The following is a 26,613-nucleotide window of genomic DNA, read 5'->3' as shown; positions in this document are numbered from 1 at the left end:
TTCCATGCAATAAGCCCTCATCATATTTTTCACAGTTAAATGGAACCTTTCCAAGGCCCCTTGACTTTCAGGATGACAGAATTTGATGGGCTCCCAATTCATACACCACCTGTTGAAATATTCCAGACATAAAATTACTCCCTTCGTCCGACTGAATTTTTCTTGGTAGGCCAAACAGTATAAAAAAGTTTTGCATAGCCTTCACAATCGTCTTTGCTTTAATGTTTCTCAGGGGAATAGCCTCTTGAAACCTTGAAGCTGTGCACATGAGTGTTAACGAATATTCATTTCTTGCTTTGGTTTTTAGCAATGGGCCAACACAATCCACTATCACTTTTGAGAAGGGCTCCCTGAAGGCAGGGATGTGTTGTAAAGGTGCCACTGGTGGTCCTTGATTAGGCTTGCCCACCTGTTGACAAGTGTGTCAGGTTCTACAAAACTTCACAACATCCTTTCTTAATTTTGGCCAATAAAACTGTTTCCTTATCTTTTCTACCATCTTCTTCACTCCAAGATGACCTCCTAAAGGTGTACTATGAGCCAACTTTAATATTTCATTCCTGTAAGTTTTGGGAATTACAACTTGCCTTACTAGCACCCAGTTTTCACTGGCAGGTATCACTTGTGGTCTCCACTTTCTCTTCAATATTCCATCTTGAACAAAGTAACCTACTGGCACAGTTTCAATTTCCTGGTTAGACAGAATTTTATCTTTTATCCCAGCAAGATCAGGATCATGCTTTTGTCTGGCTATTAATTCTTCTCTTGACAACTGCAAAGCTGGATCCTTAGGTTTGTCCTCAATGCTTGCCTCCACTACTGGATCATCACAGACTTTCTCAACCTCTACCTTTTTTCTAGACTTGGCTCTAGTAATGGCACACACAGGGTAGATTTCCAAATCCTTTTTGGACTTATAAACCAATGACTTACTTGTGAGTTTCACTGCAGGTATAACTTTACCCTCTGCTAAATTATTCCCTAACAAAAGAGAAACTCCATCCACCGGCAGACTTGATCTTATCCCTATCGTAACCGGGCCATTAACTAAGTCTGATTTCATCACTATTCTATGCAAATGTATAGGCTCTGCTTCACCACTGATGCCTTTAATTAAATTCACATCTCCAGTATTGGTCTCCTCAGCAAAATTCAAAACATTGCTTAATACAAGCAATTGGGCTGCTCCAGTATCCTGCAGGATTTTAACTGGCACTAGATTGGATCCTTCTTTAACTGATATGAAACCTTCATTTATGAATGGTTTAAAAATATCCCTAACTTTCTCATTCTGAACACAGACAGTTGGTACCAACACTTTCTCTATCTTCCTTTTCAGTACAGGACAATTTGTATTATGTGCGCTGGCTTCTTACAAAAGTGGCAAATAACACTCAAAACTTTTTCCTTCACCCATTTCTCTTCCTTTAACCTCACTTCTAGATTTTCTTTCTACTCTTCTTGGATTATCAGCAGTATTTCTTTGGAAGGTTTTCCCTGGTGTCCATTTAGGCTTGTGGGTTAAAGCATATTCCTCTGCAAATTTAACCAATTCTTGCCAAGTTTTTATATTTTTCTCTACACTTGAATATCGTCAGGAACACAATTTTTAATCTCCTCAATCAGAATGATTTCCCTCAATAAATCAAAGTTATTTTCTACTTCCATTGCAGCACACCACTGATCAAAACACACATCCTTCCTATAAGCAAAATCCAGGTAAGATTGGGTTGCTGCTTTTTTAAAAACTCTTAAATTTTTGTCTATAAGCCTCTGGAACAAGTTCATTAGACAATGGTATAGCCTGCTTTACAAATTCATAATCAGCTGCTTGTTGTACTGTGAGACGCGAATACACTTGTTGGGCTTTCCCTTTAAGAACACTTTGTAGCAGGAGTGACCATTGGTCTGGTGGCCATTTTAAATTTACAGCTACTACCTCAAAATGCTGGAAATATTGCTCTATTTCAGCTTTCTCAAATGGAGGAACTAACCTCACTTCTCCACTGATCAGAAATCTCTCCTCCTGACCAGCATGTGGGTTTTGGACTTCTTCCTCTTCTTGTGTTGTCAGCCTTAATTTAGCTAGTTCTAGCTCATGCTTGAATTCTTTCTTTCTCTCTTCCATTTCTGCCTGCCGTACTGCTTCCTGTTCAGCTTTCCTTTCTGTCTCTCTTTTTCCTCTCACTCTAGTTTTCTCAAAGCCAACTTTACTTCCTCTGAAGTTTTCTCCTTTGGAAACTGTTCTAATGCAGCTTTTTCAAATATCACTTTCCTATATAGTGCTTAACAATTTTTCAGGCAATTTTGTTTTTTTCATCCCAGTTCTTACTGCAAGAATTTTTAACTTGCCAACTATTTCCATCAGTTCTGACTTTTTAGCCATTTTTAAATTAACCACTGAAGGGATAGCTATGAACTGGTCAATATTCATAGTTGCTGGATTTTCTGCTGGTGATTTATACACTCACTGTTTATTTTTAATTGCAAGCTGGAGGTTGAGTCAAACTGAAAACTAAGCACAAGTCAATCACCCCATAAGATTCCAAATTGGTTTGATCCCTGACAATACCCCCAGATTATGTTACAAGATCAAACCAGCAACCACAAGGAAGGCATATCACACAGGGGTAAAGATGAACAATTATTTTATTAACAAAAATTTACCTTCAAACTTTAATTCAAAATCCCCCCTTTTATAACAATGTCCACTGTTTACTATGCAACTTTCTATAACAGTGTAAAACTAATAAATTCTCCAGCATAAATATAACATATGTGATTAAAGTCGAAGTTATATTTCCAACCAGCCCACAGAAAAACTTAGACACAAAACAAACACACAAGACTCACAAAAACTTTGATCTCAACTGAAGCAAAGATCTTTAACAAAATTCAGTTTGTTTGGTAAACTGAAGCCAAAAGATCTTTGAGAGAGAGAGCACAAAATTCGAAGTTGTCTTCTTGTGTTGCTTGCAGAGAGAGGAACAACAGCTTGGTCCAGATCCTTCTGACGGCCTTCGGAATGTTCATCCCTTTTTGAAATCCCAACATTCTAAACTGTCTTCAAGACAATGACTCATGTTTTGGGCCTCCTTCCACTCCACAGCACCCCCAATTGTGGTTTATCATCCAAGTCTAGAAATCTTAGATTATTTTCTACAGATGCTCAGTCCATCTCCCACTCTCTTAGCAGTCCACCTTCACCTTGGCTCTGTTAGAAATAGAAGTACCTTAACAGAAATTGCTCGAGACAAAAATTGAGAATAAAGAACATTTATTTTACAACAATGCAAAGTTGGGTGCTTCCCCTTACCCTGGGAATACACACATACACTGGGGCTCACCCAACTTTTATACAGTGAATTTCAGTATAGGAATACCCTCCCCCTTACATTCTTCTGCCTCCTGGATGGGTTTGGCATTAGGCAATCCTTCCTGCCTGCGTGCAGTTTCTGTGAACTTGGAGGACCAGGGGTATCCTGTCGGTGTCTCATCATGTCATTATCATCATTGTCCTTATTCACAACCTTGCCCTTGTCCCCATTCACATCTTTCCAACTCTCAGATACAGTCTCTTCATATGCAGAGTTTGCTAATCCTGTCTAGGGTTTACTAATTTAATATGCATAACTTGATAAATCTGTGTATGGCTTACAAATTATATATGTAGAACTTGGTACTTCTGTCTAGGGCTAGGAGACCCTTATCTCACCCAGACTATCTCTACTTCCTACATTCTATTATTCCTTGCCTCCCCTTATCTGATTCATACGGTGGGCTCACTGATCCTGTCGAAAGGACTAGAAGGTTCTTAACTTACATAGGCTGACTTTGCTTCCTGCATCCTAATTTCCATGCTTAGCCTGTTCATACTGGTTTAATCCATCACTCCATGTGTCTGTACTAGTTTCCCCATCTTTCATATTTTCATGTCAAGTTTACTCATCTCTCACAATCCTCACTTCTCTTTTAGATCAGTGTCACTGATCTGTCAAATTAACTGTGCTATTGGCAAAGTTGGTCTTTCTCCCAGCAGGTCAATAAACGAATTGCAGTGTCATAAGCATCCATTTGGGAAACACACACCCCTTGGGTTATAGAAATAGGGGTCCTCAAAATCATGAAATGAATACCAGCCTTTAGGTAGAGGAGCACCACACTGACCAGAATAGTGAGTCCTGCTGCTATAAGGGCTGTGATTATCAGGCTCCAGTTCTCAGTAAAAAGTCTAGTCCATCCCACATCAGTCCAAGGTTGCCAAGTCTGAACATGGGCATGGGCAGATTCTTGTCGAAGTCCTGAAGCAGTGTCTTTAACCGCCTGACTGTTGTAAGCATTGTCAATACTGAGTCTCGCACAGACGCTGCCTCCAGCAGCCAACAAGCAATAGAGAGCCAGGTGGTTTTGTTGAATCGTTGCTAGTAGCTGCCGTCTTTCTTCAGCCCCTACATTAAGCGCCATCGCCATCCGTTCGGTGACGATCTCCAAAGCCGTCTGGAGTCTGAACAAATGATTTAAATGCCCAGCAGCTTTAGTATTCTGGAGCTGTTTATTTCATTTACCATTGGGACTCCCCTTAAAGTAGTGGTATTTAAGAATTGAAATGGCTGTGTAACCCAAAGGATGCTCTACAATAGCACAGGTTGGGGAGGGGTGTTTCTTGTAACATAATCTGTGAGTTGTAGCCTGCCTGCGAACATTAGCATATGTATCAACTCTCTCTGCCACATGTACAATCCTGACAATTATCCTGTCTGCCTTTGTGCCCACAGCTGCTTTGTGCTAAACGTTTAAAACTGATCTTGTTAATATCTGCAGAGTCCAAAATACTATTAAAATCATCATATTGAGAGGTATTCTGTTCCCCTGGTCCACATTTGAAATCTATATTAACCCCTACCTTACTATAATCGTACCCTATATCTATGCCCCGTCTACATTCTAAAGTAAAATACTGGCCATCTATGCTGCCCCTATTCCAGGAGGATGTAATACATTTTGAATACTTCAGTGATGTTCCAGAATTTGGGAGGCAACAATTAAACAGTACAATAAATAATAAAAACAACATTACAAGACTTTTTCCCGGCGTAGTGTAACTTTCAAGTCAGGATGAAGGACTGCACGCCAGGTGGAGGGTGGATTTTCAAGATCTGTAGTCTGTGGTTCAGCAGCTCGTTTGATTCGTTGGATGTGGCTCCAACCCTTTTCTTTCGTTCGTACAGCGGTGTCTGTAATCAAAAGTACACAGTAGGGGCCATCCCAGACAGGTTTTAGTTGTTTATCTTGTCAAGCTTTAACAAATACCCAATCACCAGGTTTAATAGAATGAATAGGATACTCCAGGGGGTGAGTTTGAGCTAGTAAACCCTTCTGAGCTGCCAGTCTATGCCCAGTCTTTTACAAACCCCCTGGAGTACCCGAGAAGTAAAGTATGCACCCCGATCCGAGTCAATGGTCTGGATCATCCCATACCGTGGAATCACAGAATCCAGCAGTACTCTGATAATGGTGCTAGCACGATCATTCGGGGTCGGGAAAGCCTCAACCCATCGCGTGAAATGATCTACCATCACCAACAGGTACTTGTGAACACCTATCTTAGGTAACTCTTTGAAATCCACTTGTATCCATTGGAAAGGGCGTACAGCGATATCGCGACCGCTAGGCATTACCTGGCGCATGACTTTCTCATTAATTTTCTGACAAATTGGACACCCCTGAGTACTCTGCTTGGCTACAGTGTATACGCCTGAACAATGAAAGGAGCGTACAAAAATGTCGACAAGTACCTGGGCTCCCCAGTGTGTCTGTTGGTGGAGCTGATCAAAAATTTGCTGTGCCAATGCTTTGTTCAGCACTTGGCGTCCTTCGGCTGACCACCACAACCCATCACTAGTTTGACGCATCCCCGATCCCTCATATAAACCTCCTCTTCTCGTGAAAAGATGGGAGTCTTTTTAAGCTCCTGTGGAATGGGGAGTAACAGCTGCATGTCAACTTTCGCAGTGAGTGCAGCCTGTTTAGCAGCTGCATCTGCCTGTCTGTTGCCCTGTGCTTCAGGGCTGTCACCAGTTTGATGGTCCCGTACATGAACCACAGCTATTTCTTCAGGTAACATCAGAGCCTCCAAGGATTGGACAATTAGGTTCTCATGCATCAATTTCTGTCCTTTTCCCATTATCATTCCCCGCTCCTTCCAGATTTTCCCAAAGGTGTGCACTACCCCAAAAGCGTATTTTGAATCTGTGTAGATTGTGCCCACCTTATTTTCCAGTCCTTGGAGAGCTCGACAGAGGGCATATAATTCGCAAGGCTGGGCTGACCAGTGACCGGGAAGGCGACCGGCTTCAATAACTACCCCCTCTTTCCCATCCACTATACTATATCCGCTATAGCGAGTGCCATCAATACAGCGGGAAGAGCCATCAATAAACCATCGTTCTCTCTCCTGTAAAGGCTCATCACTTAAATCCTCTCTAATCTTAGTCTGCAGGTCTATCACCTCCAAACATATATGCTCTAACTCATTGATGGTTTTGGCAGAGCTTGGAGAGACTAAAAAGGCTGCTGGATTATGTTCTCTACTTGTAGGCAGAGTCAGATCATCCCTATCCATCAAGATCGCTTCATATTTGAAAATTACACCATTAGCCATAACGATTCGGCGAGTGATATTAACTGTATTCTGAAATGAATTTATTTTAAAAATAGCCGAGTGGGAATAAGCTATGTCTTTGTCACTGCAGATGGCAACGAATTTAACGATTATTTAACGTCGCTAATGTTAGAAACAGAATTTACCTTTAAAGAAATTACTCGAGACAAAAATTGAGAACAAAGAACATTTATTATAACAACAATGCAAAGTTGGGTGCTTCCCCTTACCTTGGGAATACACACATACACTGGGGCTCACCTAACTTTTACACAGTCAATTTCAGTATCAGAATACCCTCCCCCTTACATTCTTCTGCCCCCTGGATGGGTTTGGCATAGGCAATCTTTCCTGCCTACGTGCAGTTTCAGTATACTTGGAGGACCAGGGGGTATCCTGTCGGTGTCCCTTCATGTTATTGTCCTTATTCACACCTTCCTGATTCTCGGGGCTACAGTCTCTTGGTATGCAGAGTTGGCTCATCCTGTCTAGAGTTGGCTAATTTAATATGTATAAATCTGTGAAAGGTTAACTAATTAGATATGTAGGACTTGGTACTTCTGTCCAGGGCTAGGAGACCCTTATCTGATCCAGGCTACCTCAACTTCCTAAATTCTATTGTTCCTTACCACTCCTTATCTTAGTCTTATAGTGGCTCTTGTCACAAAGACTAGAAGATTCTTATGTTAATCGTGCTGACTCTGCTTTCCTGCATCCTAATTCCCAAGCTCATCCTGCTTGTACTGGTTACAGCCATTAACTGATGTATGAATTTTAGTTTCCTTCATGTTCATAATTTTAGATCAGTTTTCCCATCTCTCACACTATTGTAGTTTAAACATTAAATGCCTTGCGCCACAGCCCACAGGAGCTGGCCTTATTTAAAATAATCTGTAAAAACCGGCACCGAAAACATTCAAAATATGTACTTATGAGTATTGCACACACAATCATTTAAGTACAGTCTAGTTTCTATTATATTCCACTTAGAGTTCTACTACATGAATCCTGGAGCTTGTGGGGTCATTATTGAATCAAGAAATATTGGTGCCCTGCCAATCTCATTCTGACATGCCAATTTCTCCAGTTCTTAAATCAAGATGTACTGAATAGCATCTGGTACAAGATCTGTGAGCTATTAATGTTATTGTTATGCCTATGCACCCAATTGTTCAGAACTATGCCACTAATTAAATCATATTCCAGAACTAAATTACAGCGGCAATACAGAGAAATTGTGCTGAGGCATGAGTTTCACTCCAGAGGAAAATGCACCAGAGAAATCAATCATTAACTTATTGGATTCCCCAGAGGTTTCTTTATTCTCCAGAGGTGGGCGATCTTTAAGCTCACAAACCTTGACTGCTGAATGTGTACTAAATCTATTGAGAGGGCTCCATACCTCTAACTGCAAGAGAGGAGCCTGGAGCCTCAGTTTCAAGTGAACAGCATACAATTCATTAGTGCCACAATGTGCTTAAAGGGACATGCACACTCCCCCTTCAACTGGCTGATCCAACCACTTTACACATCAGATCCTTTCTTTATCTCACATACACTTAAAATTAAGACGTATAGAACTCACCCTATTTGCGCAAACATTTCTCCCTGCAAATGTTATAATATCACTCAACTCTTAGGTACTCCCTGTGCAAAATCACATTTGAATACAATTTATTTCATAAATTGGAATTAATTGGTAGTTAAATTCACTCATTCTACAGTATTGATAAACGATCATCTATGACATTTAAATTTTAGCATGAATTTTAATCAATATTGGTCAATGACTGAAGTGAGAAGTCGTGATTTATGAAATTATCTCTGGTCTCTACTCTCCCACTCCCGGCACTTCTCCCAACGTCCAGGAGCTGGCACACAGTCCCTACCTTTTCCTTGCTGCCCCTCCACAGCTTCCTTAAATGCCTGCATTAAAATCTTAGCCTTTCCCTTCTGCTTATCCTCAGATCTCTGTACAAAGGCTTTTTGCGCAATTTGTAGAAGCTGGGTTATTCCCTGCTCATGCCAATTTTCAGTTTTCTGTAATTTCCTCCTTATGTCTGGGGCTGAATTTGTAACGAAACTCATTAATACTAATTGTTCCCCTGCTGGGGATTCTATATCCAGACCCCCATATCGCAGTATAGCCGTACGCAATCTATTCAAAAATGCCGAGGGGGTCTCCTCGGGTCCCTGAGGAACTTCGAATGCCTTTTTAAAGTTCTGTCCCTTCGGAACAGATTCCCTGATTCCTTTAATCAGAATAACCCTATACTCTTCCATTAATACCCGACCATCATTGGTATTTTTATCCCAATTAGGTCTAGCCAAGGGGAATTTAGCTTCTCCAGGTACCGCATCTGGTCCCCCTTGGTGATCCCGATCCTAGACTCTAATCCCTGCCTGGCGAATCATTCCACGCTCATCCAGGGTAAACAGAGTCCTAAATATAGCCGTTAATTCATCCCATGTATATATATTCGGTCCCAACAATTGGTCCAATTGTTCAGCGCATCCCTGGGGATCCTCTATCAGGGAAATCATTTCCCTCTTAAAACTACGCACCTCCGTACTGGTCAAGGGCACATTTACAAAACCGAGACCCCCTCCCATGGGAACCTCCCGTAAGGGTCTCATCCAGCTAACTTCTAGCTTATTATTTCTGAAATCCTGCTCTTCAGAAACTGACTCACATTGTCCTGCCCTTTCTTCCTGGAGGTGCTCAATCTGCTCAAAACTACCATTGCCTCTGTCTCTCGTCGACCATGGAGGCAATCTAATACTTTGCGAACGGGTCATCATACCATCCCTATTCTCTTGAGGAAGGGAATGTAACACATCCCATCCTTGTGTTCCAGGTACAAGAGGTTCCTCATCTCTCTTGTCGTCACTTCTCTTTTCTTTCAGGACCAGTTCATCAACCGATCCTCTGAGCCAGCAGGCTGCCTGTTCCCTGCTTTCAATGTTATCCCTTTGATTCTTATACAGCCAGATGTTCAGTTCCTGACAAATCCAGTCATCCTCGGATCCAAGCCTCGGCCAATATACCGAGCTCCCTTTAATAGGGCTTTTAATCCATTCCAGACAACAGTACTTAATCATGATAAGTTTGTCTTTTCCCCAGGTTCTCCCCGAACCCCAGTCAGATAACATTACTCCTAACGGACTCTGTTTGGTTATCTGATCATCCAATCTTTCACTCAGATTCTCTTTCTTACTGCCCATACCTCCCATACTGACAGGTATAAAAATTTCTCTTACCAGATCCAGTAGCTACTCTTATCGCGCTTCCTTAATGTTCTCCCGTCGTTTGTTCTCAATGCCTCTTCTCGGATATCTCTTGCTTCTTCCACTGACCAGCCACCCGTCGTCCGTGAGTCCAGCTGAATCAGCTGGGGTGCACCTACTCTCGTCGTCGGGCACTCTGTCAGTGGAGGGAGTGGGATCCCGGACGAGCCCCCATTTGTTAGAAATAGAAGTACCTTAACAGAAATTGCTCGAGACAAAAATTGAGAACAAAGAACATTTATTTTACAACAATGGAAAGTTAGGTGCTTCCCCTTACCCTGGGAATACACACATACACTGGGGCTCACCCAACTTTTATACAGTGAATTTCAGTATAGGAATACCCTCCCCCTTACATTCTTCTGCCTCCTGGATGGGTTTGGCATTAGGCAATCCTTCCTGCCTGCGTGCAGTTTCTGTGAACTTGGAGGACCAAGGGTATCCTGTCGGTGTCTCATTATGTCATTATCCTCATTGTCCTTATTCACAACCTTGCCCTTGTCCCCATTTACACCTTTCCGACTCTCAAAGCTACAGTCTCTTCATATGCAGAGTTCGCTAATCCTGTCTAGGGTTTACTAATATAATATGCATAACTTGATAAATCTGTGTAAGGCTTACTAATTATATATGTAGAACTTGGTACTTCTGTCTAGGGCTAGGAGACCCTTATCTCACCCAGACTATCTCTACTTCCCACATTCTATTATTCCTTGCCTCTCCTTATCTTATTCATACGGTGGGCTCACTGATCCTGTTGAAAGGACTAGAAGGTTCTTATCTTACATAGGCTGACTCTGCTTCCTGCATCCTAATTTCCATGCTTAGCCTGTTCATACTGGTTTAATCCATCACTCCATGTGTCTGTACTAGTTTCCCCATCCTTCATATTTTCATGTCAAGTTTACTCATCTCTCACAGCTCTCTAAGGCAAACTGTCACTTTTCAACACAAAACCACACAACACATAGGCCAATACACAACACAGAACTCTGTTACAGACGTTGTGACAAAATCCTCAATGAACACAAGCAATAATGATTGTCCAAAGATCACATTTCCCTGTTTGGGGGCTTGCTGCTGAGATTCCTCAGTTATATCATTAAGAAGATCAACTTAGGCTGGAAAGAGAACAGGGACAATCTGTGAAGGTAGAGGTGGTGTTCTCAGTTGGTCACTTAAATCAAGAAAGACTTGTTTCTAAAGGACTTCTACATCCACAACACTGAAGAGTTTGTGGATGTCCTGAGAAGCCTTTTAGCAACTTCTTTCTTGATTTAAATGATTATCTTTCTTCTTGCCGGAAGTTTTGCTGGTGTTGCAAGTAGATTTGCAGGGGAGGGGAAGCAGAGTGCCAGAGCAGATAGTGGACTGGAGGAAGGAAAAAGTGACGTAAAAATTACATGTACTGTTAGAACTCAATAGGTTGTACGTGGTGTTCTCAGGTGCAAGGATTATTGTTGGAAAAACAGAAGCATTTAGAACGTGAATTGGTACATGGAATTATGATGTTGTAGCCATTCGATTCAAAACATCCCAGAGGTGTAGGTTGATTTGGTGTAAATTGGGTGGGATAGACTCCTGGGCTGAAATGGCCAGTTACTATACTGCAGTCTAAATTTCAATTTTATAAAAGTAATTCTTGGTTGCAGGACTGGCAGCTCCATGTTCCAGGCTTCTGTTGCTTTACATTTAATAGAATGGTCAGCGGTGGGGTGGGGGGAGAGAAGAGATGAAAGGGGAAGGAGTGGCATTGCTTGTCAGGAAAAATATCACTGCTGTGATTAGGCAGGACAGACCAGAGGGCTATATGGGTGGAGCTAAGGAATGGTAAAGGTAGGACCACACTCATGGGGTTATAACCACCCAATAGTCAATGAGAAGTGGAAGAGCAAATGTGTAGAAATAGCAGACAGCTGCAGGAAACACAATTGGTGTTGTAGGGGATTTCCAATGTCCACAAATTGACTGGGTCACCCAGACTCCATCCTCGTTCCGCCAGGCAAGGCGAGGCCCCTACCCTGCCAGGATGGGAGATGACCCCGTCCCCTTGGGCAGGGGAAAGACGCTCATTCCCTTGGGTTGGGAGAGGCCATGGCCCCGGGTACAGACGGACAGGACGGGCCGCAAATTTCTCCGCGGATTCCTGCAGAACTGTGCGTCCAACCGGGCCCTTCCCTGTGGCACTCCCTCCTCCTGGCCCTGTGGCACGCATGTGCGGGGGCGGCGCCTGGCTCCGTGGCACGCATGCGCGGGGGCGGCGCCTGACTCCGTGGCACGCATGCGCGGGGAAAGCTTCCCTCTGGTGCTTTCGCCTCGGGTCGGTATGTTAGAGACCGAAGGTGATTCAGTATCGGGTGCCGGGACTTCAGTATCAGAGAGCAGCACCGGGAGCTGGCACTCCGGGAGCAGAGCACTGCGCTGGGTGCCCTGACTCTAGGATCAGAGAGCAGCACCGGGAGCTGGGGCTCCGGGAGCAGAGCGCAGCACTAGATACCCTGACTCCAGGATCAGAGAGCAGCGCCGGGTGTCGGGACTCCAGGCTCAGAACGCAGAACCGGGACCCAGAACGGGGGCTCCCGTGGTTCCGGGGCCTGCAACGCCCGGCGGGAGGACACCTCCCCGGGCCCCGGCCCCAGTCCCAGTCTCAGCCTCGGTGTTAATTTAACCTGCGCTGTGGCCCCGGGGCAGGTCTGCATTGATGTATCCTCCTGGTCACATCCTCTCTGCCTCAAAGCAATGAACCGGTTTCAGTGCTCTGATTGCGGGAAGAACTTTAAACGGTCGAGTGAGTTAACGAGACACCAGTGGGTCCACACCGGGGAGAGGCCCTTCACCTGCTCCACCTGCGGCAAGGGCTTCACCAACAGTTCCAACCTTGAGATACACCAGTGGGTCCACACCGGGGAGAGACCCTTCACCTGCCCTGAGTGCGGCAAAGGCTTCACCCAGACCTCCGACCTGCGGAGGCACCAGCAGGTCCACACCAGCGAGAGGCCCTTCACCTGCTCCACCTGTGGCAAGGGCTTCACCAACAGGTCCAACCTTGAGATACACCTGCGAGTCCACTCTGGGGAAAGACCCTTCACCTGCCCCAAGTGCGGCAAGGGCTTCATCCAGTCCTCCGACCTGTGGAGGCACCAATGGGTCCACACTGGGGAGAGGCCTTTCACCTGCTCTGAGTGCAGCAAGGGCTTCACAAACAGGTACAACCTTGAAATACACCAGCGGGTCCACTCCGGGGAGAGACCCTTCACCTGTCCTGAGTGCGGCAAGAGCTTCAACCAGACCTCCAACCTGCTGACACACCAGCGGGTCCACACTGGGGAGAAGCCTTTCACCTGCTCCGAGTGCGGTAAGGGCTTCACCCAGGCTTCCTACCTGTTGAGGCATCAGCGGGTCCACACTGGGGAAAAGCCATTTGTCTGCCCTGAGTGTGGCAAGGCCTTCACCAACAGGTCCAGCCTTGAGATACACCAGCGGGTCCACACCGGGGAGAGACCCTTCACCTGCCCTGTATGCGGCAAAGGCTTCACCCACACCTCCAACTTGCTGACCCACCAGCGGGGCCACATTGGTGAGAGACCCTTCTCCTGCCACGAGTGTGGCAAAGGTTTTACCCGTGCCTCCCACCTGCTGAGACACCGACAGGTCCACACCAGGGAGAGGCCATTTGTTTGGTCTGAATGAGGCAAGGGCTTCACCCAATCCTCCAACCTGTTGACCCACTGGTGTGTCCACACCAGGTAAAAGCCATTCACCTACTTCGAGTGTGGCAAGGCCTTTACCAAGACTACAACCTGTGGAGTCACCAGTGTGTCTTAACTGGGGAAAAGCCATTAACATGCCCTGAGTGTGAGAAGGGCTTCACCAACAGGACCAGCCTTGTGATACGCCAGCGAGTCCACACCAGGGAGAGACCCTTCACCTGCCCCTGAGGAAGGAAAGGGTTGCAGCCAGTGATAGTGTAGCTATGTTTTGCAGCATTCTAGTAAGGTGGGCATCGCAATTCAAAAGGCCCAATTAGCATGACGACTAACTATAGGAATTTTCTCTGAACCAATCAATGAGCAGGTCTGATCAGAGGCTGTAGCAATGGAAATTCTACTTAGTAGCAATTGCATTGGGTAAGAATGTATTGTGTGAACTTTTGATTGATCCAAATGTAACTCCGCCCATGTATAAACTGATCAAAGGCAAGAAGCAGTGAAATACAAGGTCAGTTTCTCTGCCAGCTTTCATAGAGAGAATATCTTTGTGAGACTCTGTGTAGATAACTCACAATTCTGCAGAATAAAATAGTCTGACCAGGACGAAAGTTTGGACATGTCATTTCATGTGATCCACTGAATGAACCAGAATCCACATTTTGTGTCAGAAGTGGATTCCAAAGGCTCTGCAGATCCTTGGGAGACGGAACGAAATGGAGTGAGTTTGTACACATCAGGGATTTGGCCAGCGGAGCAGGTACATCTTTTATCCTCAGTTTTCCCTGCTCTGAATGAACCATCTCTGTGTGATTCTGTGGCCAGAGACTGAGAGACTGGATGAAATTTAATGGTGGACACCGAAAGGTCAGACTTGAATTAAGAGTTCAGGGAACTCAGCAGTCCGGGACCGTGATTGAAAAGGAGCTCTGGGAACTCAGATAAGGTCAGGGACCTTATAGGTAATGATATAGATACAATGAGTGAAGTGGGTTTTCCAATACAGACAATCTGTGAGAAATATCCAGAAGATGATAAAATTATATGTAAAGTTTCAGGGTATTTGAATCAGAGATTAGGTAAAATTGGGATAACAACAGTTGATTTGGAAGTGAATATTAAATGAGAAATCTAGGAATGTAATAGGGAAATGGTGCCTACTGCCACAAGAAAGACCAACTTGCAAGTTGGTAGACTAATGCCGTAAAATTGGGGATCCCACTGGCAGAAGGGGGGACATTAAAACCTGTGGAAGTCCTCCAGAAAGAATGTGCACACAGAAAAGAACAGGAGATTCGGAGAATTGATCAGGAAAACTGCGGGTTGTGTTAGTAGTAATAAGGGGTGTGATTTATCTTGTATGTAGAATAATGATGTAATCTTTTAGTTCAATTTGTTTTCTTGAGTGTATAAAAGTTGATGCATCCATTTGTCTGGAGACTGCTTTCAAGGCTGAAAGCAGTAAGGGTTCTCTTAGGTTAACTTGGTGTCTAATAAATAGTTAACTGGACCAGTTCAGTGTGCTGTGTTCTTTGCATTGGGAAGTGGATGTTTCAATACATTTGGCAAACCAGCCAGGAGTCCAAGATTGAGGAATGCTTACTGATGGTGTCAGTGACTAGCATCTAAAGATTAAAGAATGATCCCACAGAACACTTTTCCTGTTTCACTCTTAAAGTGTTAGATCAATTTCTCCCTATAGCATAACTCTGACAAACTCCAGATGATAAGAGTTTGAGGATTTGCTTGGTGAAAAGATAAAAGTACTGTCCAACATAACATGTTGTCCTAGTTATGATGCCCTGCCTTGGACTGGTTGTTAAGAGGGGAAATCCCCACACAAAGGTCAGGTAAGGAAGTGGCACAGAAGAACAAAAGGACAACATGGGACAAGTGTGTGATAAACCAGGAGTAAACACTCCTATGGGTAAAATGCTGGAAATGAGTGACCCCGGGCCAGCCAATGTATTATTTATATCTGAAGAATGGTAAAAATTTAAATTGGACAGTGAGTTGCACAACTCAGAAAAAGGTAGGCATTAGCAGGAGGCCAGAGAAGGACTGGCCAGGTAAACTTATGGTAGAGTTAAAAAGATATATCAGAAAAGGGAATGGTCCCATTCATGTTCCAATTACATGGAGCAGGACGAGAATTTATAATGGTAGTAATACAGGAGAGGCAAAGCAACTAATGTGGAGAAAAGTATAAGAGCTGGAGAGATAATGGGAGCCAAAGGGGAGGAATCGTTGGGGATCTCAATTCCATGTCTGGAATATTGCTTGTAATCAAAGTAAAGTTGATCGTGATTGGCAGCTCCCGCCCTGTCTGTGCAGAATATTTATTTAAGGCTGAAATTAAACTTTTCTCCACGTAAGATGTGTAATAAAAATTAAATTTAAATAAGGAACAGACCAGCACCATCCACAGAATGTGAAACTGATTTAGTATTTTAGATTAAAGATATAATTGCAATTAGAATGGTAACACATTCCCTCAGGCACCAAATGGTTAGCAAGCAGAAGGTAGAAAAATAAAACCCCGGGGACCCGATGTCAGACAGGACGACCTTATTCTTGCAGAGTGATGAGGAGGAACCAAAAGATTCCTTGTGGGTATACCTCACAGTCTCCAGACCTGTGTCTCACTAGTTACAATAAAGGTTTCAAACTTAGTTTTGATATAAAATTGTTGCTCATTTTGGAAAAAAAACTTGAAAGCTTGTAGAAAGACTGTGCATGAGAGAGGAAGAAGGTGGTTAAAGAGCTTGAACTGAAAGTTATCTGCAGTAATTTGAAACCTGCCTTCCAGAGAGCTTCAACCATGGAGCAATTTCACAAGTTGTAGAACTTTAAAAAGTAACAATGAAGAAATGGTGTTCCACTTCTGCAGTGTTTCCTGGTTCTAACTTGTATAGGAGTAAAAATGAATCACACAGAAGAAAGAATTATTAAAAAAACTGCCTTGTGAAAAATAGAGAAATTAAATGATGAAGACGACTGCTTTCTGTACTGACAATAACCACACCAGCAGTGCGAGTATAAGACAGCTTTAATAAACTAATATGTACACTAAGAGGTCTTGTCTCTCTGCAAGATGAACTCGAAAGGCTAGACTGTAGCTCGACTGCTTTATATACAAGGTCACCGGGATGACCCCCCTGGTGACCTGGTGGTGTAATTACATATCACCACGTTCACCCCCCCTTAAAAAAATTATTTCCCTCCAGTCCCCCAGTTCTCCTTCCCTTGTTTGTAAGTTCACAAGTCCAAACTTTTTTGTGGCTTCCGTTGCCTTCTGGACCTCCTCGGTAGTGGTATAGGGGTGGGGAGTGTGGTCTGCCTTTCTTGGTGGAGGTGTGAGAGTGGGAAGTACTGGTGGGTCATGTGGGCTGGGGATCCTCTTGTATGGGATTAGTTCCTGCCATCAAGTCTAGGTTGGTGATATTTTGAGGGGCGGGCGTACCCAGGGTCCTGATTCCCGGGGTGGGTGGTATAGTCCTCTGGGGTGACTCGATGGACGACTGTTCTAGTGACTGCTGCTGCGCTCCTTGTTGATCCGTTGATATCTGTGTTTCCTCCACATAGTTCACACATCCGGCCGGCGCGAGATCCCTGGTAGCCACCAAGTCTTCTCTTCCATCTGGTAATGTGACGAAGGTGTACTGAGGGTTCGTGTGCCTCAACTCCACTTGATCCACCAGTGGGTCCGGTTTGTGGGGTCTGCAGTGCTTCTGGAGGAGAACAGGTCCTGGTGTCATCATCCATTTAGGCAGGACTGTGCCCGTCATGGCTTTCCTTGTGAAAGAAAAAATACGTTCATTTGGGGTCATGTTAGTGGCAGTACACAACAAAGAACATATAGAGTGTAGGGCCTCTGGCAACTCTTCTTGCCACCCAGTAACAGGCAGGTCTTTTGCTTTTAAGGATAAGAGGACCTTTTCCCAGATAGTGGCATTTTCCCTTTCGACTTGTCCATTCCCCCTGGGATTGTAACTTGTAGTGCGGCTGGTAGCAATCCCTCTCGTGCAGGTACTGCTGTACTTCTGCGCTCATGAATGCAGCACCCCTGTCTGTGTGTATGTAGTTCGGGTATCCAAATATGCTGAAGATGGGTTGGAGGCATTTTATAACAGTGGCTGCTGATACATCAGAACACGGGATTGCGAAGGTGAAACGGGAATATTCATCTATTACTTTTAGGAAATAAACATTTCAATTATTGGACAGGAGCGGGCCTTTAAAATCGAGGCTGAGGCACTCAAAAGGTTTGGTAGCTTTTATCAGGGTGGCTTTGTCTGGCCGATAAAATTGTGGTTTGCATTCCGTACAGATGGGGCAGCTCTTGTTCACTGACCTCACTTCCTCTACCGAAAATGGGAGGTTTTGGGTTTTAATGAAGTAAAACAGTTCAGCGACCCCCGGGTGGCCCAGCTCATTGTGCAACTAGGACATGTGGTTAAGGATGGCACAAGTGCATCTGGACAGGGCGTCCGGGGGCTCATTGAGTCTCCCGGGGCCATATAGAATGTCGTAGTTAAATGCAGACAATTCTATCCGCCAGCGCAGGATTTTGTCATTCTTAATTCTCCCCCTGTTCTGGTTATTGAACATAAAAGCCACAGACCATTGGTCCATGACGAGGGTGAAGTGTTTGCACGCCAGATAATGTTGCTAGTGCCTTACTGCTTCCACAATGGCTAGGGCCTCCTTCTCTACTGCTGAGTGTCTTACCTCTAACCCCTGCAGGGTTCGCAAGAAAAAGGCCACCGGTCAAACTTCTTGGTTTAGGGTGGCTGCCAGAGCCACATCGGATGCATCCATTTGTACTTGAAGTGGGATCCACTCATCTATGAACTGCATGGTAGCTTTAGCGATATAGTCTTTAATGTCCCTGAATGCTCTGGTGGGAAAACTGAGGTTTTTATAAGTGGGCGGGCCCTGTCGGCATAATTGGGGACCCATTGGGCATAGTAAGCGAACAGTCCCAAACACCTTTTTAGTGCTTTCAGCATGTGTGGCACTGGGAGGTCTAGGAGAGGACGCGTAAGGTCTGGGTCTGGACTGATTTCCCCATTCTGCACAAAGTAGCCCACGATTGGCAACTTCCTGCCGCTAAAGACGCATTTGTCCCTGTTGTATGTTAGATTCCTTTCTTCGGCTGCCTGGAAGAAGGGTTTTAAATTCGTGTCATGATCCTCCTGAGTGTGGCCACAGATTGTCACATTGTCTAAGATGGGGAACACCACTTTCAGTTGGAACTCATCTACTATTCGGTCCATTTCTCTCTGAAACAGGGACACTCCATTGGTGACACCGAAGGGGAGTCGCATAAATTGATACAGCCTGCTGTCTGCCTCAAATGCTGTGTGAATGCAATCGCTGTTTCCAATGGGCAGTTGGTGGTATGCTGCCTTCAGGCCTATGGTGGAGAACACCTTATACTGTGCAATGTTGTTGACCATGTCTGCTATGCGTGGCAGGGAGTAGGCATCTAGTTGTGTAAATTTGTTGATTGGCTGTAATCCACTACCATGTGCAGTTTTTCTCCTGACTTTACTACAACCACCTGGGCTCTCCAGGGGCTGGTGCTCTGCTCCATGATGCCCTCCTGTAGTAGCCTGCAGACCTCTGTCCTAATGAAGGCTCTATCCCTCGGGCTGTACCTCCTGCTCTTTGTGGCTATTGGTGTGCATTCTGGGGTCAGGTGTGTGAACAGCGGAGGGGGTTCTATGTTCAGGACAGACAGGCTGCAGTGTTGTTTCTTCGTAAGTCGTCATGGGGGGTGAGGCCTGTTGTGCACTATTGTAATGCTTTCTAACTGGCACTGAAAATCTAACCCCAATAGTACTGGGGCACAGAGGTGAGGGAGTACAAGTAATTTGAACCCTTCGTGTTTTGTGCCCTGGATTTATAGAGTAACTCTGCAAAACTGTTTTACCTCAGCTGCAAGGCTGCTGGCTACTGACAGGATCTGGTGCTTACTCGGGTGTGTGGGGAGGGCAAGGCGGTTGACTAACCCCTGATCAATAAAACTTGCAGTGCTTCCACTCACATCATTAATTTTGATGCACACTGTGGCATCAGATAAATTGTGTGGACTCGCCTGATTCATGCTTAGGGAAGCAAGTCTGGCATGTCCTTCCATCCGATAGTACTCGGCGTTATATTCATCTCCTGAAGACTCTGTCCTCTGCTCTGTAGCATTTGTCCAAGATGGCCGGCTGTACATGGCATTCTTCTTCTATTTGTCTGTGGAGAAAGAAGAGTTTTCCCACCTCTCATTAGCATGAGAATGGGCCTTGGCTGTGGCCTTGGGGCTTCTGCAGACTTTTGCATAACGCCCACGTTTTCCACAGTTGGAACAGACATTTTCTCTGGCAGGGCAGAGGGCTCTGGGGTCCTTTCTTCGTCCACAGAAAAAGCACTTGGGACCCTCAAGGTGTGGTGCTGCTGCTGTGAATTCCTGTGAGGCAGCATACTTTTCTTTTCGTGGGGCTAGGGAGTCCATTAGTGTGACATTTGTCCCAGCCCCAGGGTCCTGAGAGTACTCCTCCAATTCTTTCCTGGTGCTTTCTAAAGCTTCTGCAATAGTCTCTGCCTCATTTAGCCCTACCATTCCTTTCTCCAGCAATCGATGTCTCATCTCAGTGGACCGTATGCCTGCAACAATTCTGTCCCTTATAAGGTCCTCCACATAGTCCTGAGCTGACTATAAAGTTGCAGCCTCTCGCCAGGTCTTTCAGAGTGAGTATAAAGTCTCTAGCAGACTCCCCTACTTGTTGTGATCTGGTCATGAGCCTGTACTGGGAGTGGAGTTCACTATGACCCTTACTGTAATGCCTCTGTAAAGTGCTCATTGACTCTTGGTCGGACCTGGCATCCTGTATAAGGGAGTAAGGGTGGTCTCCCAGCTGTGCTAACAGCAGCATTAATAGCTCTTTATCCGATGCCTCAGCACCCTCCACGTAATTCAGAAAGCATCTCAGCCAGCGGCCGAAGTGCTTCACAGCTCCGGGATTTCTGGGGTTGAGCTCCAGCCTACCTGGTCACAGCACATGGCTAAGCCGCAGTCTCTGGTCCCTTAGGTAATGTGGGGATACCCTGGGGGTCATTACCGGTCTCCACATGGTCTCTGGGTCTAGGTGTAGCAAGGGCGGACCCTGCGGTACTGGGAACTGCTGGTAGAGCCTTCTGTGGGGCTTGTGTCTGCTGGAGGAGTAACCTGGGTGCTTAGGGTTGTTGGCTGAGTCTCTGACTTTGGGATGTTTGCAGTGGGCTTAGGGGGGATCCCAGCGGTAGCGTCAGATCTGCATGATACTGGGGGAAATGCTGCTGGGGGAGTGATGGTAGTGGTGTCTGCTTTCCCTTGCTCTGGAGTGGTCGGGAATTCTGCACATATGTGGCGATTGGGAGCACAACTTATAGAGATCCTTCCACCCGCACTTGTAGTAGCCCCTTTCTGATTGGACCAGGTTTTAGGGTCAGCGGTGCCTGTACCGGGATGACCCCTGGTGACCTAGTGGTGTAATTACATATCACCACACTTTCTATCAGCCAGTTTTCCCAGGAATCTGAATTGTTTGCCCTTGTCAGAGCCTTCATGATAGGGAAAGGAATACATGCCCATACCAGAACTTCTTACCCCTTGGGAGAGCTTATGCAGATGCTACTGTAAAAGCTGCTGTTATAAACGCTCCCTTCACCATTTATTCAGAAAGCGATGAACTGCTTGAATAGAACGGTCTTGCCTGATGTGGGGATGAAGCATAAGTTCAGGAAGATGCTCCTACTATTTCATTAAACTCTGTAAACAGTAGGGGTGTGCCAGAATCAAATTATGAACCATCCCTGCTGGACAATTTCTGTACCAAATGCAATTTCTTTTACTTGAACTACTTAATTATATATGCAACAATGTAGATTGGCTAAGGATGAGTGGCACAGGAGAGGCACATCACTAATCTAAGTAAGTAGGACATTCCAAAGGAAGGAATTATTATCTGCCTACAGCATGATCCTGGTAAAGAAATGGAATGCCTACCATTTTAGTGTATATGGATTGATTTTATAGAATTAAGTTTTGATTTGCCTGGGTCCTGAAAGAACAAATTGACTAAGTTTTCAGCAGAACCTGGGTTGAATTGAATGAAGGAATTGGGGATTACATTGGTTCCACTACTCCCATTAACTCCAGCCAGCAGGAATAGTGGAATGTGCAAATGAAAAAAAAATCTACTCTGGCCAAATTGACTGAGGAAACAGGCTAAAATTGGCTAAAAAGTGCTACCCTTAGCATTGTTTTAAATGCAGATGACACCTCAGGCTAAGTCAGGGCTATCTGCTGCAGAGATGGTCCACGAACAGCCAATAAGGACATCTTGGGGAGCAAAGCCCACACCGCCAGTAGGGATGGATTTATTATCATTAGGTAAGGACATAAGCAAATATTTGAGAATTCTTACTAAAATTTTTTGAGAGATGCATTCACAGGTAAAACAAAAACACCTAAAGGAGGCTGATCCAACAGATCAAAGTGGTGAACATCCTAATGTCAAACCTGAGAATTATGTTCTGGTAAAGAATTGGATCAGAAGAAATTGGGAACTCACTGGAAAGGGCCATTCCAGGTCCTGGTAATAACACTGACTACAGTAAAGTTTGAAGGACAGCCTCAAACAGACTTAAGGAAAAAGGCCCAGTTAAGACATTAAGACTTTTAATATAATAGACTGAAAGAGATACGCCCACATAGAACACGAGAACTTTATTATTATGCCTCTTGTAGTCCTGACATTTGAACTGAAGACCGGAGTCGAGACTGAAAAGGGGACAGCATAATACCTTTTTAAATGTGTCTTACTTATATGTTGATAAGATGAATGTTTATAGCACCAATCAGAAGTTAGGGCTATTGGCTAATGAATCAGTGAAGTGGTTCCAAGCAGCTAAAGGAAGGTGTATAAAAAGCCAGCCACGCTTATTTGATCAGATAGACAGTATGACTAGAGGAGGTTGCCAGGGTACTGGCCTTACAACGCAATCACTTCTGAATTAACGCAGCCAGCATATTTCTTAAATAACAGTTACCCCATGTGTTTTGATAGTCTGAGATGGGGATGTGGGATGGTAAAATTGAAAGATGATTTGCCTTGTATAGAAGAACACTGCTGGGAACACGATTATGAGATTAAGGAAGGATACTACTCATGCGCTTGTTTAAGGAAGGAATGTTTGAATTTAATTCGAGGGTCTCAGGTAGTTTGTGGGGATGCTGCTGGGAAAAAAACAATGGGAAAAATGAAGTGTGGTTAAGAACAATCACCCTCGAATTTACTTAGAGAGAGAGAGATCCCAGACATTGATATAACAAATGTACCGAGACCCCACCGCATGTAATCAGTTAAAGAAAGCCTATGTGTTACAGGAAACAGCCTCCCTGCCTTGTTTGCCATTGGGATGTTAGGACCTCTTGTCGTCCAATGCCCAGAAAATGTGAGAGTCAGAAGATGGATCATCGCCGAGGAGTGTCAAAGAACCATAACAATCCTGATACCCTAGGATCTGACATTGGATGGTGAGTCCTCAGCTCCATATCCCTTGGAAGATCAGCTGGGGTGGTGGCTGCCAAGATTCGCAATCATCTTATCTGTGGCTTAACAGCATTGGGCAATGAGACAGTGGCAGGGTTGGAGGCTGTTAATTGAGAATTGGTGGAATCGAGGCTTTTCTCATACTAAACCAGATATGCAGCGGATTATCAGTTTGCTACGCAGGGTGGGATATACTCGATTATAGGGGATAAATGCATTATAAAGGTTGCAGATGAATCTTTAGAGGTGATGCAAGATATCCATAATTAGACAGTTTTAGACAGGGGCCGAGGGTTAGAATGGATGGTTTGCTTGGGGTTAGAATGGATGGTTTGCTTGGTTAACCTAAATATTTGGAGGGCCATGAGGGGGTCATATATCTTGCATGCAATTGTGATGTTAGCTAATTAAAAATTAAAAACCAAAAAACAAAAGTAAGAAAAGGAATGTAATTTCGAAGTGAATTAAAATACAAAATGGAAGCCTGATGTCTAGATTGAGAAGAGGCTCCATGAATGATAAGGGCTGGTATCAACAGATGGCTTTGGAATGCAGGCAGTACTTCTTCTTCTTCTTTGGCTTTATGGAGGAATAATGTCCACGTCAGCCGCAGGCTCGTTTGTGGCTGACAAGTCCGATGCGGGACAGGCAGACACGGTTGCAGCAGTTGCAAGGGAAAATTGGTTGGTTGGGGTTGGGTGTTGGGTTTTTCCTCCTTTGTCTTTTGTCAGTGAGGTGGGCTCTGCGGTCTTCTTCAAAGGAAGTTGCTGCCTGCCGAACTGTGAGGCGCCAAGATACACAGTTTGAGGTGATATCAGCCCACTGACGGTGGGCACCAAGAGATTTTTTTTTTAATTTTTTTATTTTTCACACTATAAACCATATTGACCAAGATACATACAGACATTTTTCTTAATATATAGTGTCGTTTTCTCCCCCTTTTCCCCCCTCCCTTCCCTCCCTCCCTCACCCCCTTCCCCATTTATTTGAAGTTCAATCTATAAGATACATTAAACCCGTTAAACAATGTTGTCACTTAATAAAAATAAACAAGAAATTTTACTGAGTCAGTTCTTTTCGTTGTCTTCTCCTTCTGTCATTTTAGGTGGTGGAAGTCCATGGTAGGATTTCTCTATTGTATTTCATGTATGGCTCCCATATTTGTTCGAATATTGTAATGTTATTTCTTAAATTATATGTTATTTTTTCTAATGGAATACATTTATTAATTTCTATGTACCATTGTTGTATTCTCAAGTTGTCTTCTAATTTCCAGGTTGACATAATATATTTCTTTGCTACAGCTAGGGCTATCATAACAAATTTTTTTTATGCTCCATCCAAATCGAGTCCAAATTCTTTGTTTCTTATATTACTTAGGAGGAAGATCTCTGGGTTTTTTGGTATATTGCTTTTTGTGATTTTATTTAATATCTGGTTTAGATCTTCCCAAAATTTTTCCACTTTCTCACATGTACAAATTGCATGAATTGTTGTTCCCGTTTCTTTTTTACAGCGAAAACATTTGTCTGATACTGTTGGGTCCCATTTATTTAACTTTTGAGGTGTGATCTATAGCCTGTGTATCCAGTTATATTGTATCATGCGTAACCTCGTGTTTATTGTATTTCTCATAGTTCCGGAGCATAGCTTCTCCCATGTTTCATTCTTTATCTTTATGCTAAGATCTTGTTCCCATTTTTGTTTAGGTTTACTGTTTGTTTCCTCGTTCTCCTTTTCTTGTAGTTTGATCTACATGTTTGTTACAAATTTTTAAATTATCATTGTGTCTGTAATCACGTATTCAAAATTGCTTCCTTCTGGTAACCTCAGACTGTTTCCCAATTTGTCCTTCAAGTAGGTTTTCAGTTGGTAGTATGCAAACATTGTATCATGAGTTATATTTATCCTTCATTTGTTCAAAGGATAATAATTTATTTCCCGAAAAACAATTTTCTATTCTTTTGATCCTTTTTTTCTTCCATTCTCTAAAGGAAAGGTTATCTATTGTGAAAGGGATTAGTCAATATTAGTTTTGGTAGTTGGTAATTTGTTTTATCCTTTTCTACATGAATCTTCTTCCAAATGTTAAGCAGATGATGTAATACCAATGAATTCCTACGTTGCACCAATTTTTCATCCCATTTATATAGTATATGTTCAGGTATCTTCTCCCCTATTTTATCTAGTTCTAATCTGGTCCAATCTGGTTCTTCCCTTGTTTGATAAAAATCTGATAGGTATCTTAATTGTGCGGCTCTATAATAATTCTTAAAGTTTGGTAGTTGTAAGCCTCCTTGATTGTACCATTCTGTTAATATATCTAGTGCTATCCTCGGTTTCCCCCCTTTCCATAAGAATTTCCTTATTATTTTCTTTAACTCCTTGAAGAATTTCTCTGTTAGGTGTATTGGTAATGACTGAAATAGGTATTGTATCCTTGGGAAAATGTTCATTTTAATACAGTTTATCCTTCCTATCAGTGTTAGTGGTAAGTCTTTCCAATGCTCTAAGTCGTCTTGTAATTTTTTTCATTAATGGATGGTAATTTAGTTTATATAGATGGCCGAGATTTTTATTTAGTTGTATACCTAGGTATTGCATTGCTTGTGTTTGCCATCTAAATGGCGATTCTTTCTTAAACTGTAAAATCCACATTATTCATTGGCATTGCTTCACTTTTATTTGCGTTGATCTTGTACCCCGATACTTCTCCATATTCCTTCAATTTCCTATGTAATTCTTTTATTGATATTTCTGGTTCTGTTAAGTATATTATAACGTCATCTGCAAATAGACTGATTTTATATTCCTTCTCTTTTATTTTTATCCCTCTTATTTTATTTTCTGTTCTTATCAGTTTTGCTAGTGGTTCTATAGCTAACGCGAACAGTGAGGGAGATAGTGGACATCCCTGCCTTGATGATCTGCTTAAGTTAAATTGTTTTGATATATATCCATTTACTGTCATTTTCGCCAATGGCCCCTTATATAATGCTTTAATCCATTTAATAAATTTCTCTGGTAGGCTGAATTTTTGTAGTACTTTGAATAAATAATTCCATTCTACTCTGTCAAAGGCCTTCTCTGCGTCTAAAGCAACCGCTACTCTTGGAATTTTATTTCCTTCTACTGCATGAATTAAGTTAATAAATTTACAAATATTGTCTGTTGTTCGTCTTTTTTTAATAAATCCAGTTTGGTCTAGATTTACTATTTTTGGTACATAGTCGGCCAATCTGTTTGCTAATAGTTTAGCTATTATCTTATAATCTGTGTTAAGTAGAGATATTGGTCTATATGATGCTGGTGCAAGTGGATCTTTCCCTGTCTTTGGTGTTACTATAATTATTGCTGTTTTGCATGA

At 43.5% G+C, this 26,613-nt stretch overlaps 1 pseudogene; it reads left to right on the top strand.

The window, feature by feature from the left end:
- The window catches only part of LOC138745066 (zinc finger protein 585A-like), a 53,476-nt pseudogene extending 38,310 nt beyond the window's left edge, over window positions 1-15,166 (top strand).
- The last annotated feature ends 11,447 nt before the right edge of the window (window positions 15,167-26,613 follow it).

This window comes from Narcine bancroftii, chromosome 1 (assembly GCF_036971445.1).
Source record: "Narcine bancroftii isolate sNarBan1 chromosome 1, sNarBan1.hap1, whole genome shotgun sequence".
In the NCBI taxonomy this organism is placed as follows: Eukaryota; Metazoa; Chordata; class Chondrichthyes; order Torpediniformes; family Narcinidae; genus Narcine; species Narcine bancroftii.
This window is presented reverse-complemented; position numbering and strand designations above follow the sequence as displayed.